Raw genomic sequence first — 20004 nt, forward strand, 5'->3', positions numbered from 1 at the left:
ACGGGCAAAAATGTTTTTCCGGCTCTCAATCTTTTCTAGTCCTCGGCCTACGGCCTCGGACTTGAAAACCGATTTCGAGCCGGAAAAGTCTCATTTTCGGCCCTAGGTGCGAAATATACTATTATAGCCTTAGGCCTTGCTGCCTTCAGCAGCCCCAGCCAAATGACCTCACAGGAGCAACCCATAGTTGATGTGGCAATGGAAGAGAGAGTAATATGAAGAAATTTTATTTCATAAACCAATTCACCATAAATTACAGTTTGAGACAAAATATCTAATATTTTTACAGTACGGTATGACATCAGTGAACAGATCTAACATTTTGAAAATAACCCGCTCTAGCTCTACGTTTCCTCATTTATCTGTTAGAGCTCTCTCTTGTCGCACTTCAGCCCACCTCAAAGCTACGGTATATTATTATGTATAAAAATACTCTATATATTACTGTGTTGTGTATGTGTGTTTGTGTTGTGATTTTGTGAATCAGCTAGAGCTAGTGTCAGTGTTTCGGTAGTGTCATTAGTGATTTATTTATTATTTATGAATGGATCTTACGTGTCAAATATCGTATTGCAATAACGTTTAGTCGAAATTTCCTACCAATAATAAAACGAAGGTAAGAGTAGATAATATTCACATATTAGCCTAAAACGAGTAATCATGGTAGTTTCCCCTCATCCTATTACATACATCAATACTATTACAGATGACGTTTTGTTGTTGACAGATGAATATTTTTTTGTTTGGAAAGAGGTTTCCTTGTAGTAATGCCCAACATTTATAGAAATTTGAACGACCTACAAAAATTATCTAGGTACGATGAGGTGCTGCCTTTATATACACGATTGGATTAAAATTTTAGGTTATGTAGTCTACTGACTCCTCTTTTATCATTTGATTTAAAATTTAAACACTATACCTAGTTGTTCGTTTTCTTGACTTAGAATAATAATATCAAAATGTTGTTGATCGCTTATTATTTCATCAGATTACTAATCAATTTACTCCAGAAGAGTAGAATGTTCTCATCCTACAGATATAAATGACTAGCAGGTAACCCGTGCTCCGCTAGGGTACATTTTGAAACTTGACAAACTGAAAACTTGACTGAGTGGAATATTGTAGAGTTTGAAGTTGGCATAGAACCATCCTCAGTTAATTAAGAAACTGTATGCAATATTAAAAGTTGAATTCAGTCCAGTAGTTTAGACGTGATGATGCGTCAAACATAATTTTCTTATCCCGTATGTGTATAAGCCAGTTCTTTCCTTTATTATAGTATAGATAATTTCTTGATACTAACATATCATAACTTGATACTAACATAATAAATTGATATAACTCAAATCTTGTTCAGAAACCTTCCTCAACTTGATGTCAACCTGACAAAATTGGACTGGCTATTAATTTAGTTACCAATTTTAATCATCTGTTTCGAAGAGGTAGGTAGTCTCTCTCGAATACGTATTCTAGGTACCTTGCTCTAGATTATAGTTCTATCTTAACATAGTTATGAATTCATGTCCCATGAATTAAATTTCAACATTAATTCTAAAAAATCTAGAAGCAAAATTGAAATTCGGGCTACGAGGTGCACGAGATTGATATTTTTAGAATCGATATGCAAAATTTGAAGATCTAAATCATTCCCGTTTTTCCGGTATGCAATCCACAAGTTGGCATGTTTTGATGCGAACAAACACAACCCTACTCTCTCTTATTATATAGAAGATATATCAAATGAAAGTATTTTCTTGTAGAACGGTGATAAATGTTGACTACTACAATATTTCAGCATTGGATTTCCCTTTGCCAGCAATCTATTACTATAATAGCTGTATTTTGTTCAAAATTTTATAATTTGTCAAGTTTCAGGAATTCTTAATGTAACTTTTTCAGCATTGGATTTCCCTTTGCCAGCAATCTATTACTATAATAGCTGTATTTTGTTCAAAATTTTATAATTTGTCAAGTTTCAGGAATTCTTAATGTAACTTACTAACTTATAGTTAGAATATCAAAATCAAAGAGTCATTTTTCTATCCAAGAACTTGGACATATCAAAAATCATTACTTTCACCAATCGAAAAATGTATTCTTTCTATTTTAAAATTCCTCATAAGGTCATAGTTCCCTGGATGAAAAGGGTTGATTTTTTTATAAACTTGATAGGTTTTTTGACTTTGAACTGAAGCCACATCATTTTCTGTTCTACTGATTGTATTTTATATAAATGAATTGTAAGTATCATGTTAATTTTTAGGCTATTACTTTTCAACTAGATAGAATAGAATCTACCTTTTACAACATTACATTACTGTAACTTACTTACATGCTCAGTTAATACCGAACACATTTTAATGCGCTTGGTCCCATCTTCAGCATACAAGTACCTTGATATTCATATATGTTTATAATAGACCTGCACAAGTCCGGCACAGGTACCGGTACTGTGCGTTGAATAAGTTGAATTCTCTTTGGATTATTGTCAAGTTAGCTTGAAAACTTTCAAAGGATACCTATTCTATATATTCTAGCTGTTCTGTAATTCTTGTAAGAAAATAAATGGAATCTACGAAGTTAGGTACTGTGTAATGGATTCGTGTGAACATTTGCGAATCACAAAGTTATTTGAATAATTCAAATTTTGCAATTTGATTTTACACAAATAGCAAAAACATTAGTTTGGCTTTACTTTAAATTAGAACACAATGCCAATCAAAAATAATAAATACTACTTGCTGAAAGTACAATACTTTCAAGTCTTCAAGTAGGTATGGATATCTCTTAATTTATCAATACATGGAGAAGTGGAGTAAAGAAGTAGGAGAAAGAAAAAACTAGCAACCAAACACTCACACATTCACTTACATTGCTTTCAAATTCCAGATTATTCTCCCAATGCATATTGATTATCACCATCATCACAATTTTTAAACTAAGAAACTACGTTAAATGAAGTCTGTAGATAGTCAGGCATACCTCTAAGCCATCTGAGAATTTATTCTTGATTTTAAAACGATTTGATTTTCAAATATATATTACAAATCTTTGGGTCAAGAAATAAAACGATTTCTGGAAACAAGTGGTATACAATTTGGGAAGTTTTAGAAAATTGATTATGGTTTTGTAATGCTCAAATTTAGTTTTTCTTATAAGTTTATTTAATAAATTTCTATATGCTTTGTACCTAGATTGTAATTCAATATTGAATGGCTGTCTGTTTAGTTTTTTATGCAATTTATCACGCTCTCTAATGGATCTTATCATTTTTTCAGTGATCTATTTTTATTTTTTATTTTTATCTGTTCACTAGCTGATTTAATATTGCTTATCAACTTACATAAAAATTTATCAATCTTATCATCTAAGTCTATATTTTGATCATTGAAGGAAATTCCATTTCCCCAACTTTCTTTTTGTAACCCTTCTATCAATTTCTTATAATTATTTTTTTCTGTGAAGACCTCTCTTACTTCTTTAAAAAATGTGTTTGGATTTCTCACGTGAAAAGTAGTATAGAAATGATCAGTAATATAGGTTTTCTGTATAGAGCTTATTACATTATCTTCTTTAAAATTTACATTTCTCCAAAATATGTGATCAATACATGTTTTTGTTTTACATGAAATTCTAGTTGGCTTATTCACAAGAGATCTTAGACCATACATCTGCATAAGGCTACTATATTCATTTGCTAGATTACTATTAAGCAAAATATCTATGTTTAAATCTCCAATCAAAAGAATATTTTCTGTTTCATGAATGTCAGACAGACTTGTAAATTGCAAATAATGTTATGAAGTGGTTGAAAGCTTTTAATGTAATCGGAATTATATCTGCCTCTGAATTTTCGTAGTTGAGATAATCTACGTCAATGCTATTTTTCACAAAAATACATAATCCGTTACTCCCGTTTAGTTGCCCCGGCTTATCTATAACTCTATAGCCACCTAAACTGTAATCAAAAATGTTATCATCAGTCATCCACGTTTCCCTTAGAGTTATTACATCGTAATTTATTTTACAGTTTTCTAAGACTCAGACAGTTTTCTGAGACAAACTCATCAAAATTTTTCACCAAACTCCGTATATTCATATGTATTACATTAAAAGCTACAATAGAATCTGTTGTTGCATCTATATGAAAATAGGGCTCAAAACTAAAAATATCATCACTCTCAATTGTATCAAAACACTCCAAATCGATCACCTCATCAAAGCTATACTCATTACTCATCAATAACCTAAAAGAAAAAAAATAGAAGAATAAAAAGTGAAACACGACAAGATTTTAAATTTTAAATAAGATTCAAAATTTTAAATAAGGGAAATAATATGAAACCTGATAGGAAAATACAGTCAATAAAACCAATGCACTGCGCAATAATACATTTTAAATAAGGGAAATAATATGAAACCTGATAGGAAAATACAGTAAATGAAACCAATGCACTGCGCAATAATACATTTTAAATAAGGGAAATAATATGAAACCTGATAGGAAAATACAGTCAATAAAACCAATGCACTGCGCAATAATACATTTTAAATAAGGGAAATAATATGAAACCTGATAGGAAAATACAGTAAATAAAACCAATGCACTGCGCAATAATACATTTTAAATAAGGGAAATAATATGAAACCTGATAGGAAAATACAGTAAATAAAACCAATGCACTGCGCAATAATACATTTTAAATAAGGGAATAATATGAAACCTGATAGGAAAATACAGTAAATAAAACCAATGCACTGCGCAATAATACATTTTAAATAAGGGAAATAATATGAAACCTGATAGGAAAATACAGTAAATAAAACCAATGCACTGCGCAATAATACATTTTAAATAAGGGAAATAATATGAAACCTGATAGGAAAATACAGTAAATAAAACCAATGCACTGCGCAATAATAAATTAAGAAAACATTCACATTGACGATTAATTATTATATTCGTTCAAGTCCTCTTCGTTCATGATTCTTTTCGTTCGAGAATGTTCACTTTTTTTAACAAAAATTTTACAATCACGAACCCAGACGGAAGTAAGCTTTTTATTTAGTTTTAGACTTTTAGCTTTACCTAGTAATCGTTTGTAGTAGGGTGAGAGGTGTTCATTCACATAGACGTCTGATCTGGGTAGCTTGTTGCATAATATATCGGTGGACTTGATGCCTTTCATTTCCCTTGCCGCGGCGATCCATTCAATTTTCTTACTCCTGGAACTGAAATTCGCCACGATAGAAGAAGATCCTTTGGCGGTTGGCATTCTGTGGACAATCGATAGGTCTTCCTTCTTGAAATCCACGTTTAAAGATTTTGCGACAGCCTCCATGACGACCAGTAGATTTTCCTGCTTGGTTTCGGGAATACCAACGATTTCTAGATTATCCTTTCTGGTATACTGCTGAAGATCGTGAATTTCATTTTCCAATTTCTGAACACGCATTTTTGTTTCCGAGTTTTCTTTCTCAAGTTCATTGTACTTTTGTTTCAAAGCATGATGTTCGACTGTGAGAGTGTTGATGTGTTCTTTAATTTCATCAGTTTTTGTGTTCAGATTTTCCAATGTTTTGTTGACTTCGTCCAATTTCGAGTTGAAGGAGGTTTTAAGATCAGTTATTTCTCTTCGAAGACTTTCTATTAGTTCTGAGAAATGTTTATAGTGATTATCTGACTGACCTGAAGTATTTTTATCCTGCTTGCAGTTGTCACATTTCCATGCAGCTTTGGCTTGTGAGTTCATTTTTTTTAACTTCTCGATGGATTCTAGCCTGGTACACAGGCTGGTACTGGGTGAAACCCATTTTTACACTCACTACACTCTACCACGATTTCTCTATCTGAGAAACTCAATGTACACTTGAAACACTCTGCCATAATAGATTAATTTAGTAAAAGTTCGTTCTGAAAATTTTATCGCGCAGCGGCCGGTTAGAACGACACTATCGACATGACCACTCTCATCGAAGGCTAGACTGATACAGTCTTACAATATAGTCACAATATTCTGTACTTATTTTACTGGCCTTTTTCATTAAATTGAAAGTTTTATTCATGAGCGAGGTCTACTGTTAGTATGAACTACTAGTAGTATGATATAATATAGTATAAGTCTAATCTAATATAGAAAATTCAGTTTTTTTTGCATAGTGAAATTATAAAAAAAATATTGACAGTGATAAATTAAAATTATGATGTTGCTTAATTCATTTTCCGTTGATGTAGTGGAAAAAATCATATTTATCGAAACACCTGCACAAAAAATGTCCAATTCAAAATGTATGTAGGTATTTTTCAACTGTTGTAAAGAATGTCACTTCATCTAATGCGCGTCTACGGAAACGTAACCTAACTAGTTTATCACCTGTATTTTCATGATGATCCTTGAATATACCATTTAGTAGTTGGTTCATGCTCATTACCATGACTTCTAGGAGATTAGTAGCGTATTCATCTTCATAAAAAGATAGTCAAATTGTTTATAGGTTTTAATGGATTGGGCTGTCTGTATAAAGTTACTGTTCTGTTTGATAACTTTACAATAATATGCCCATTTTATCAATTGTATAGTATACTTTATACTATGTTATTATTATGAGCATTATTATTATCATTATTATTGTATATTGCTGTATTAAATATATATCCTGAATTCAGATTATGTTGGTAAGTTGTTGTGATATCCATCATAATGAAAACACTGGTATATTTAGTGATATCTCTGACAACATCCCAGTGTTTTCATTATATCCTGAATAATTATTGTTACCTACATCAGGTTACGTATTACTTTCTTCTTATAAGCATCAATCTTGAAACCAATTTTTTAACTTCAATATAATTACTTTGAAATAGCCTAATTGAATAGTAATTATCATACCACAATAATATGCTATCATACCACAATAATAATTTCATATACTTGAATCTGCAAAAAGATTTTTGAATCACATACAGTAAATTTATTAGTAAATTGTGATCGTGGGTGAACAGAGCTTCGAAAGACATTATGATCCCAAGAGCGGACTACAAAGCGAAGTGTGAGGTTGGTTGCGTTTGCTTCTTCGCGAGGTAACAGGGTTGAATCAGTTTGCCAAGCCCACTAAAATAAATACTGCAGCTCTGTTCAGGGTCTGGTTGCGTAGGATTGAGTGGTGCAACTTTTTAGTGAACTACTAGTCATCTACTAATAGTATGATACTTCTACTCTAAGGCATGGTTTCTAGGACACTTATTGAATCCATAGGATTAATGGCCCATTAGATTTAAAAAGTGTCCTAGAAACCAGGTCTAATGAAAGTATATAAAATTCAGTGCATCTTGTACACCTTTTTGGTAGACTACTTCTTGCTTTTCGAGTTAAGTTTCGAGAGAGATCACAACACAATATTGATATATCCTTACTGTCTGAGATGAATATGACTTCAGTTCACATCACATGGTGTTCAATAAGGTGTAAAACTATGTAAAAATACAATTTATTAGTAATGTCAAGATAATGTAGGCATGATTGCATGAAAACTATAAGTAAGAAAATAATTCTAAAAAATAAAGCAATAGAACATGCAAAGTGATTAAATTTTTCCACACTGTTGTCTAATCGTTTAGACCCTGCGGTTAGTGTGACATCTAATCTCTCATATCAAAGTGACGAATGCTCGGTTATCTGATTGGACTGGTGATCGCAGCACTTTTACATGTGCAGCCGTCTCATTCACAGCTCAGCATAATAAATTCAGTTTTCAGTTTGAGTGTTCATGAGAAATACACTTTTGATGGACGTTTATATATCGACTTCTTCCTTTTATCTAGATACAATGTACAATATAAAACAAGAAATGATTTGAAATCATCACCATAAACCATATTTCTATCATTGACTTGCTTCAGATTAAACTTTATTAAATCCATTAAATAGTTATGTCAACTATATTATTATTCTTAGTTATAATTTGAAATCTAAACCACCATATATTGTAATCTTCATGAATACATTCTGTTTTGTTGTGGAGTTGATGTTGTCATGTGGTTGATTGTCATTTTGAATAGAAACTATTTAAAATTGTCTCAACTACAGAGTTATAAAAATATTTTTTGAGAAAAGCTGATGCCTTTTAAAAATGCTTTAATAATAAATTAATGGTTTTGATAATTCTAAGTTGTTCTTATACATGAATACAGTTATTCAATAGAAATCATCATTTTCTCCATTACTCTCACACAAGCTTAGGACTGCTTGGAAGATTGTTCACATAGGGATTGTGAGAGCATTTTCTTCAGCAAAAATTAAGATATTTGGAAAGTGTGGTAAGTGACACGCGAGCACTTGTGTCAGAACTTATATCACTCACGTTTCAGTAGCTTGAACACTTCTAAATCTGTAGATTCATTCACGATTCATGAACGTTACGGGAGATGTTAGCTCTTCTCGCGTTCCACTCTTGCTCCCCGGTCGATCATCAATCGATCTGCTCGAGTGACGTTCGATTGCGGAGCAGAGCGAAAGTCTGCACGCACCTTAATATTTCGAATCAATTTATTAATTCAAGCCATCTAAATGCAAAATTTTTAGTTTTCATGTTTATTTTGGACTGAAATTTTATAAAAGTTGTACACGTGAAATTCTAACCTTATCTTGGACTTTGTCACCTAGCACAAGGACTACCTTATTATTTATCTACCAATGTTATTACATTAGTGTCATTTGCATTGTAAATAAATAAATCCAGCCGGCCTGGATATCCGAGTTGACTAAGGCGTTGCACCCTTCAGTCTGCTAGTACTACCTGGTCGCGGGTTTGAATCCCGCTGAATCCCATCGAATAGGCATGGACCTATTACCCTCGCACTTTCCATTACCCACGCACGCAATATTAAAAAAATTGAAATAATCATCCCTCCCATCCATACACAAGTCAATGAGCAGGAATAATCTGTTCATCATTAGGTGCTTGAATAAAAGCTATCATTTGCTAATTATAAGTAATTTACAAGCAAATGCTAGGATTCGAGTTAGCAGTATAACCTAGCATTGCTTTAGAATTTCTAGCGAATGCTTAAAGAACTAGCATTAGTTTGTATTTTGAAGAAAGTTTGCATTTTAAGGATAAAATATAAAAGGAAAAGGAATTTCCTCCATATTCCAGTAGTACTGTAAAAATCAGACTATAAAATTATTCATGATTAATCAACTGTCGAGTGGATTATGAATTACATGAGATGACGCATTCAATTAATAACTTGAATTAACAAAGTATTTTCTTTCACCCTTCGACTGAATTTTGACAATACTGTAGCTAGTACTAATGATTACTAGTCACTAGATACTAGATTCCTGCTTTTAGTCAATTGACCAATAACCTGACTTCGTTCAATACTTTACTTTTTCATTCCTCGCGAATTTTACAATCTTTGTTTAAATTGCAATCATTTTTTTGCAAATTTTAATTGAAGTGCGAAGTGTTGAGCGGGTAATAGAATAACGTTGTTAACGTGATATCTCAAGATCCATCAACATTTTGCTCCCGGCTCATGTTTCTCAAATATCCGTGAGAGGTTGTTGAGTCGTTAAGATTTCAATCTCCGAGATAACCATCTCCTCGAGCAATTATGAGGGGCACGCAAAGCGGAAAGGGATTTTCCTGGAGCTGGAGGGAAATTTGTGGCCGTACCCGGCTAGAGTCGACACTGGCAAAGGGCGTCGCTCTTACGGTAGACGTCTGTGGAGGGTAGTAATCAATAAATTGGAGTAGGGTGGAAAGTTTTTATTCGCAACGATGCTGTCTGCCACCCAAATACGTGTATTGGAGCAGCCCCTTATGGCTTACCCCTCATTATCACCCCTTCTATCGAAGACCCTGCTCTCCGGTCTCCTGTCATTTTTGATCATATGAACACCAAAGAACAAGGTTCACTTTGACATTTATTATTGCAAAATGGAAATTTAATTACCTCACACTGATTTCTCAATAATCTACCTCGACACTTTTCATAATATTATTAAAAACAATTTGTTCACAGAATTTTGTTCATGGAATGATGAATTTCAGTTAGGATATTTAATGCATTAAGTTAATGCTTATATCTATTTAGATTTAGGCATACATATAGAACAATAAAAATGAGTTTACCCTTGTCTACTTTTACTACTTGTCTACTTTGTCTACTTTGTGAGTTCACTTTGTCTACCTTTATAGTATCATCCAATGCCAATGCAGTTTTACATTGAATTATACACACTTCAATATAAAAATAACTAATTCGAATTTATTTTTCGAAATGAAAATATTTGATAATTAAAATAGCCTACTGATAATAATAATAGAAATTAAATGCACATTAATTCATTCATAATAAATATGGAATTTTACACATTACACATTTGACGTATCAGTCAACCTATCAATTTTATCGGTAATAATATTATTTTGTTATTTTCACATTATCAATAAAAATGTAGGGTTCAGCTAAACCTGTATGTTTTTCAGCAGGTAATAAATATATCAATAATTATAGTGATATGTCAGTCATAAGTTTGTTTTTCGGCAATTCTTCAAAATTATATTTTTAATATGTGAATATTTCCTATTTTAGTTATAATAATGTGAAATATTTCTTCTATGTTTAGTTTTGAAGCATCTAAACTTGAAAATCTACTTTGTGAAAATACTTGAGGACTGAAAATTTTGTGAATTGAAAAAACTACAAGACATTTAGAGACATTTAGATAGAAGACCTACATTTCGGACTATGTGTTATCTAAATTTGGGAGAGGAATAGCACAAGATTACCTTATTTTTCCTCTCCCTATCATTTTGATAATGTAGTAGCCTACTAATTGTATGAATGAATGAATAGTTTGTAATTTGTTATTCTCATCTAGTAGGATATTTAAAGGAGCAATGAAAATAAATATTTGGGTGTTCAAATATTTTGAGAGATCAATATTATTATTTGTAGAGAACTCATTCCTCGCATACAGGCTTTGCCCATGTGAGGAACCTTCTTAAAGTTTTGTATATGTATATTGTATATTGTTTGTACTTTCTAAGAAGACGAATAAAGATAATTTCAATTTCAATTATGAGGTGATGATGTACTTTCGTAATACGTATTTCTTATCTCGGTTCGTGGGTTGATTGGCTCTTCACAACACCTTGAGACTGATGCTATCATTGAAATTTTAATGGAGATTTCAGCTACTATAGCAAGTTTCGTTGTAATATCAGAGTAATATTCAGAGTAATTCTCATTTAATGATTATTAAACAAAAATCCAATTTAAATGTGAAATTAAATTAGTTATTCCCATAATGAATCATACTAATTAATAAAATAACTACGAAAAAATAATAATAAATAAACTTAATATGAATCATACTATTTTACCATTGATTTTTGATTGTCATACTGAATTTATTGTGCATGGTTCTATGAATGAATTGCATATCAGTTTACGACTACTATGCGATTTTTGTTATAGACTATTATTTTCGCAAACGTAGATCATCAGCCTTTAGGTACCGATGAAGAAGTGATTACAGATTAAAACGTTGTGCAAACTATCAAGAATATTGGAGGCTTAATTGATGAACTGTAGTAATCAGAGAGATGACAGCAAAATCTAATTAGAAGTTGGTGTTGATAGTGATCTGTTTATCTGCGTTAAATAGACGCGACTAAATATTGTCATTTTCATTTGAAGCACTGTTGCTGCTTGTGTCAATATTTAGTATGTACTTTGTTCAATATTGACAACATGAACTAGAATTGAAGGTTAAATGTGGACAGAACAATTAGAGGTGCCTCTGATCCAAGTAAAAGTAACTATATTCATCCATCATTGTAAAAAAATTTTTGGAAAGTATTTCCATAGAGAAATAATAGCGTAAGTAGATACCCCATGGTATAGGACGTTTATGTCGCAACTTTTACTGTTATCTCAAACCGATAGTCCACGTAATTCTTTCCCGTGAAGCTATGTGACGCTCGTAGTCTCTCATACTGTGCCGTTCATACACTCTCACCCCAACAAAACAGTAAAAATCAACAGTAATCGGCTTGAGATAACAGTAAAAGTTGCAATATAAACGCCCTATACCATGGGATATCTAATTACGCTATTGTTTCTCTATGGTATTTCCTTTGGAAAACCTATAAGAATACAAGAAATACAACGTGTGAATAATTATTAATCAATCATCCACGTTGTACACTTACAATTGAAATGATTGCGAAATTAAAAAATAAGGAGAACCGTTATCTCTTCCTCGTATTTAAACGAAATAATAGTCCGAAATTAAATTTATTATGGATGAATTTTTTCCTTGAAATAATGGAGGCTATCCTGGTATCACAGTTACGATATGTGCCTAGTTGTATAGCCGTACTATCTTCTAGTCTTCTAAATACATTGTATTATAAAGACTTATTTGTGACAGTTTGACTTATCCATAGCCTGCCGTTTGAGAAGGCCCTAGATCCTAGTAGGTTCTTGGGTGACTGAACAATCTATCTTTAAATTTATTAAATAAATATTTATTTATTAATTTAATTACAGAATATTGATAGATAATCTGTACTTATCTATTAAATTATTTATTTATTTATTAGCTTAGCACAAACAATACAATGATCGGAAAAGAAAAAAACAGGTTATTGCCCAAAACTTCTTCAATTTCCTAATTTAGTTTCAAATTGTCCAAATATTATACATAGGTTATGTCCATTTCAATTTCTACCCCAAATCACAATCTAAAAATATAAATTGGAATAAAACAAACAATTTTAAATTTGGATAGATTGGTATAATAAAACTTTCGTAAAAACATGAAACAAACTTTTACTAAATATAATCTACTAAATTGTCTGTAATTATCTATTAAATTACAGATAATTTACTAAATTATGTGTAATTTAATAGATGAGTTGTCAAGCTGCATTATATATTTGATCCAAACTAATTTTCTGTTTGCGAGTATGCAACCACCCAGATTAACTCCAATGCTTATAATATATAGATAGATACAAGGGCTTGGTTCCAGCAGAGATCACAGAAATAATCTATTACTAATAAATAATATTTACTTACTTTATGGTTCCAGTCAGTTGATTCAAATCTCAGTAACCTAACCAATTATAGTTGAAAAATAGTTAGAAAACAGTGCAAAAACTATAATTCCGACCTCCAGGAGCGATTTATGTGATTGTTTATTAGCTATTTAGTTCAATTCTTGACCAGAATCGGGCGTTTGTGGTTTCACGGTTGGAAAGATATAACTATACTTAACTAGTGTACTTATTATTGTAGTTAAACTCTTATTAGCTTCGACAAGCTTATTAAAATAGGCAATGAATTGTTGAAGTACAATACAACATTGATTGTTTTTATGACTCAAGTTTTTCTTATTTTCTGTGTGCAGGTAACCCAGAGCGTTCTGTTCCCTTCCATCGTTATCTCGCTTGTCTAGCGAGTCTCGTTTCTGGCAATCATCCCGAAGGTCCAAGGCTCAACTCCAGTTTCCAGGTTAGCATTCATTATTTTATTCTATCTTACAGTTATTATGAATATCAATAGAAACTTGAAGCATATTAAATCAAGCTATTGAAGTAGAGGATTGACAGATTCATTCAATTCATTTTTCCCAATACAAATTATAGATGTTCAATAGAAATCAATATAATGATAAATAATAAAAACAATATAAAACATGTAGTACCCTTTTTATTTAAAAATTTTTAAAACTTTAAAACATTTCAACAAAAATGTTTTAAATGTTTTTTTTCTTAATTAAAAGGCATGTAAGGCTAGCCCATGGTAGTGAAGTGATTTTAATGATGATAAATATATTTTTTGGATAATTCTATGTGTTTCCTATAAACAATCAACAATATTCTATTACAAATTATAAACGACAATACTAAGAACTTCTTTCCCGAATTGATTATTAATTTTCATTAATAACTATTATGATTATTAATGGTATTAGAGGAAAAAGCTATATAGCTGACCGTGGTACTTATTAGCACTTGATAGTACATTTATAAATAAATACGGTCATTGATAAGAAGGTTAGAAGGTACATCAATTTTTTATCTTTGAAGATATTTTTTTTTTTGTATCGGAGGATTTATCACACGGAGAATTGATTTTACATTGAAACAATAGAACGTTTATCATACTACTAGCTACCTGTAATGAAATTCACTTATGGGAAAAGTTTAGGGCTATAGTGAGGTCCACATTATAATGGCAGTGTTTGATTAGCAATGGTATCTCTATCCTTGTCTATCATTCAACAAAGCGTATAGCGCTATCTCTCTCTCGCTTTGCTCTGTTGCCAGATCGGCTTTAACAATGTAGAATTAATAATTAATTAACAAAATATTCCACCTTAATTATGAAAATGTATTATAAAATATAATTTTTTGCTTAATAAAATATAATTGATTATTTTAAATGAGAATGAACAGTTAATATTACACCAATAAACCTGTATCAGCTACCGTTTATAGAAGGCATTGACAAGACTGAGGATCGACAACGTTGTTCTCCTATCTTTCTCCACTGTCATTATAACGTGGACCTCACTATAGGCCTGTTGGTCCTTTTCTTATCATAATATTTGATTTGTGTATTATTAAATGTAAAAAATAAATAAATAAATATAAACATTCGTTCAAGAAGAAGTATTTATTATGAATATTGACAGTTTAAAGTTAATCTCATTATAGTAGATCTATTTGCTACTCTTGAGACATTGTTTTAAAAGAATGAACATTTCTTCATCTTCAATTGAGTTTGTTAGGTTCCAGTAGAGCAATGGTCATACCTTCTAACAAGATAATTCTCAGTATCCACACCTTCTATATAGCATAGAACGAGGATATTGAAGATGAGGATCTTATAAAAGTTGAACAATGCATTTCTGTAAATGTGTGCTTAATTGCTTTTGTCAGTCAAATTCAATAATTTCAAATAGTCTAACAATTTCTATGCAAATATGAATAATAAGGAATTTTGATGAAATATCGATTACATAGTATTTATTTTTTCAGATTTGCACAGTAGTTATTTCTGTAGAAACTAACTGAATGACATAAATGGTAGTAATACCTTTCAAGCTTAAAAGCTTACAGAAAACTCTTATAACTGCTTTAACTGACTTGTAGGAGGAGGTGAACAACTTTCAGCCAATATACGTTCTTCATAAGTTACATATTATGATTCGAACCCTTGCTGTCATGTTAAATCCAGATTAGCAACACTGTACGGAGTGCCTACTTTTTGGCGTTTCTTGAGTTTTAAGATATTCTATGTAATTCGTTCACTTAATTTGAAAATTGATACTGCAGTGAGTGGATTTCCAGCTCCTCAAATTTATCTCATATACGAATAGGATTCTAGTCGTTTCAATCACAGTTTCTTTTGAATTCAGGAACGGATTATAGTTATGAAATATACAAAATTGAAAAAAGTCTATTTTTCAAATTTTGATTCCTCTTCCCGTTCAAATAATGTTTTTCGAATATCTCAACATCCAGGAATCCATTTGAAAATGCTTATGATAAAAATCATGTATGTCTCTAATGCAGATCCAGAGCTCTATAGGGTTTATTTTTTTAGTGTCGAATTAGTCTAAATGCAACTCAGAGGTATAACTTCCGAAGTCGTTAAGAATATACAGTATGAATACTTGCCTAGCAAAGCACAGTAAAATTTCCAAGAATGAGAAAAGTTCTCTCTTTTCATTGTTTGTAAGTATTGTTACAAACAGATAATCGTGTTGTTATTATAAATTACATAAAATTCAAAGAGTTATAACATTTTAATGAACACAACATTAAATCGCCCCCTCTAAATATACAAGATGAACACTCCCTTAACCAGGTGTAAATACCACCCCTTTCAATGTATATTCAACCCTTCCACATCTCAAATACAACTTCATCTAAGTCTACTACTTCATCAAAAAGTCATCTAAGATTAAAAAACGAATTATTGGAGTTTTTTTTCGGATTTGTAAGAACTAAATTGAATACAGGTTTATAATCCTGGAGGTATATGTCAATTCTCAAGTACTTATACATTAAAATACCGCATAATAACAAACGATTCGTATCAATACAAAATTTAGTGGCCGTGTATGTGCAGTTTTTTATTTTTATATTGAGAAAATTACTGTAAATAGGACAAAGGTATTTTAATTTTAAAAATCCGATGAATATATTTTGTAGTAACATTGTATATTATTGAGTTTAAAAAGCAAAAATATTAGTTGGCAACATCAAGCAAAGGGCTCTGAAGTGAAAGAAGTCAGAATATTATGCAACCACTGGTCCACTGGTTGTCATAGCTGTGCTGTCTTGATTTCTAACTAACGTACCGTAGTTGAATTTCATCAATCATTTAAAATTCAATATAATATTTTGAAATGTGTGAGAAATAATTTTGCTTTTATTATCAAGCATTTCAAATTTTGTTAATAGTAAACTATTGGGTTCCTCCTTTCAAGTAAAAAATTGAATGATTGTGCACATAACCTCAATTTGAAATGATGAAGTTTTGGGTAACTCCTGATTCATTCAGAATGTATTTTCAACCTATTTAAAAAATAAAAAATCTATTTACACAATGTTATTTCCATCATTTTCCATGTAGACTAGTGTCTTAATTCTACAATCATATAACTCGTGCTTCAAAGGCCCTCATTATGTATTATAAACTGCTATTATATTGTCTTTTTCCTTCAGGGCTACTTTTAATACAAATAAAAATATTAATCTGAGTTCCCTTATAAATTATTTTGTCACTACATTTTTCGGCTACTAATGCCATTTTCAAGTCTTTGACTGTTGGGTACTCAAGATTAATATTTTTATTTACTACTATTATAGTACGGTACCTAATATTCTGCAAGCTGCAGGCTTTCCTATTTGACTGTGCTATCATTTTCAATATGAGGTGTAACTCGATGAAAATAAGAGGAATAAGAACTTTATTCCGTAACACTTCACGGTCACTAATCTCTTATAAAAATGTCGTTTTCAATGATTCTTTGGGGTGCAACTCAATGGAGAAATGTTTTCAATGGATGCGTAATGCTTTAGAACACGAACAGACCCTTCACAACAAAATCTAGGGCGAAACTGTATGGGTATCATCAAGCATACACCCAACGATTTAATTCATATGTATAGAGATCGGTGTACGTAGGTACCATACCACATCGTGCCTGTTCTCACTATTTTATAAGTAGACTTTTATTCAGGAACATTTGTGAGTGTGTATGTATGTATTAACATGCATATGTATGTGTATACGCTTTTTTCTGACTTCTCACGTTATTGAAAGTTATCAGTTGAGAATGGAGGTTTCTGCCAACTCAGAAAAAAGTTTCAAGAATGTTCTGATCGGGTATTCAGATCGAAATTCAGAAGATGGTCATGTATATCGGATGATGGTCATTTTCAACTCGTATTTTCATGTTTCAATTAATAATGACGATTATCAACATATTGTATGTTTTATGGCAATATACGATGATTTGATTTGATGATTTGATTTATATCATATTAGTTGAGTTTCATGGATTCCTTCGTGGAAAGAGAGTGTCCAACCATGTAATAAAGTAATATATTTAGCTTTTAGTTATTTTCTTTTTTGCATTTGTGACATCAAAAACAATATAATTAAGGCAATTCCTCCTTTCTTTCTTTTCAGCACACCCCGCCATGAAGCCTGTTTTTGTATTTTATTAAACATTTATTTTTTATTGTGATTTCTTGTGTTTTGACTTCTTTTATGTATATTGTATTGTGCTGATTTGAATAAAATTATTGATTGATTGAATTGATGTCTATTAGCTTTGGAACGTATTGAATGAATGAATATGTAGTCATGCTCAGTTCTAGGTATGAATTAGAAATCTTCATAGTACTACGTTTATAAATAATAATAGTTCTGATGCATAATACATTAATACTTCCAGTTCAATACTACTGAAAGTAGACAACTTTCTTTCCAACTTGAACTGCGGAAACAAGGTTGTTATTCTCCTAGTTAGTTTGTCTTGATAGAAGAAAATTCTCCGATTTTCCTACATTCATTAAGTCTCCTGAATGTTAACATGTCTTCTTTAGGCTAGGAATATGCTTATAGCGCTAACCTAACCTAATCTAACCTCCTAATTTTTTCATGTGTTATCAAAAGAAACAAATAAATTCATCGACCAATTCTTGAAAATGGGATAGTTCATGTCCCACGAGTAGAAAACCTGAAGGCAAGAATACCATACTCAATGAATATTATATTCCATATCTGACTCGATAATTGTGGGTAGAGGTGTTTTAATTTGATGAGTTTTATTAGGAGTTATCAATTTCATTCAATACTTTTACTTGAACGTGAAGAAAACTTCATCGTTACTACATTAAAGGCGGTGTAAGGTTATAAATCGTTTACAATGTCGACTCCACCATAATAATATTCCGTCTCTTCACAATTGATATGTGACAATGATAATATCGTCTCTCCACGAGTGATATGTTCATGTAAATTGAATAGAGTTCGTTGGCAGAATGTGATATGAACTGTATATTATTGGATTTCACATTATGTAGAACAGAATTGTGAATCATGACGCGTGGCATGAGAAATATGGGATTGGGAAAAGGATCTAAATCAAATGCCAGAAGAAAAGAGCTTTGAATGGGAATGAGTCACTCATCGTTCCTAGATAAAAAAAGTGTTGAAAGACTGGGAAGGAAGTTGAGCCGTCACAAATTATTCGAGTGAATTGAATTTAAATATTCAATTCAAGTGAGTCGAGAAAATCACACGTCTTAACACGTGCAAACTGATGGATGTGTTGCACACGAAACATATAACTAATCGTTGCATGTATAGATTCAAAAACATCAGACAGTAGCTGGTTGTCCAAAACTGAATCTTCAAATAAAGGTAAAGTGGTAAAGCACTCAACTTTCACATATCCCACCTATTCTACCTACGTTGATAAACAATTGTCGTTTCAAATTGTCTGTCTGTGCACCTTTCTACAACTACTGTATTACAAAATCAAGGTGAAGTAGATAATGTTTTTCACTTGATCAAGGAATGTCGAAAGCATCAAATTCTTCTGTAAGAACTTGACGAGCTCCCTTTTTTAACGGGTGTGACACTTCATGAATATGAAGGAATTCTTTGTACTCAATAATCAATTTAATAGTATCAGTATTTGAATTTAGTCCACATATTTTAAAATAACCGATTTCATTAGTCAGCATTATTGTTGATTGTTAATATGTACCGTTCTGATCATATCTAAATTTACTGTATATTCAATTTTCATTTTAATTCATGATAGTTAAATTATTGATTGCAATTTGAGACATTTGTATTATACAGTTATAACAGTATAATATTATAGTTATAACTGTATTATATTATAACAGTTATATTATATTATAGTGTTGCTTTTATTGTGGTTTCACCACGCCATCAACGCAATACTTTGGTTGGGCTCCAAACTATAATATTGTGTTATAATATTGCGCTTTATTCATTATTTGGTAAAATTGTTATGATCAATGAGCAATATTTGGGGGTTTCTATGTATGTTCCCACACTGGATTGTTCAAATAAATAAATGATAAATTAATTATCAAGCAGATATCATGATACGCGACAAAGAAATTACAGATGCACTCTGTCAAAGGCTTTTAAGGGAAGAGTAAATTAGAAAAAAATATTTAGTGATAGTGGCACGAAAATGTAAAATTGAAAACACATTGGAAATTTCACCACAAGTCTACATGGCTCGTAAGTTTGTAATAGATCGAGAAATTCCCATTTCTAATATAAGTTACATCCAAGTAGTAAATTGATAGAAGGATTTCATCTTGGACATTATTTGTCAAGAATAATACCTGTTCCAATTTATAATCTACTTCATGTGTCACAGTTAATAGAGCAAATACTGTTCAAATTTGGAT

At 31.4% G+C, this 20004-nt stretch overlaps 1 long non-coding RNA gene across 1 annotated transcript; it reads left to right on the forward strand.

Annotated features, from left to right (window-relative positions):
* Positions 1-447: 447 nt before the first annotated feature.
* Positions 448-19336, forward strand: LOC120354512. Its single transcript, XR_005573082.1, has 3 exons — positions 448-616; positions 13431-13534; positions 17732-19336. It is a non-coding gene; the product is annotated as an uncharacterized LOC120354512 (long non-coding RNA).
* Positions 19337-20004: the final 668 nt, after the last annotated feature.

This window comes from Nilaparvata lugens, chromosome X (genome assembly GCF_014356525.2).
Source record: "Nilaparvata lugens isolate BPH chromosome X, ASM1435652v1, whole genome shotgun sequence".
Classification (NCBI taxonomy): Eukaryota; Metazoa; Arthropoda; class Insecta; order Hemiptera; family Delphacidae; genus Nilaparvata; species Nilaparvata lugens.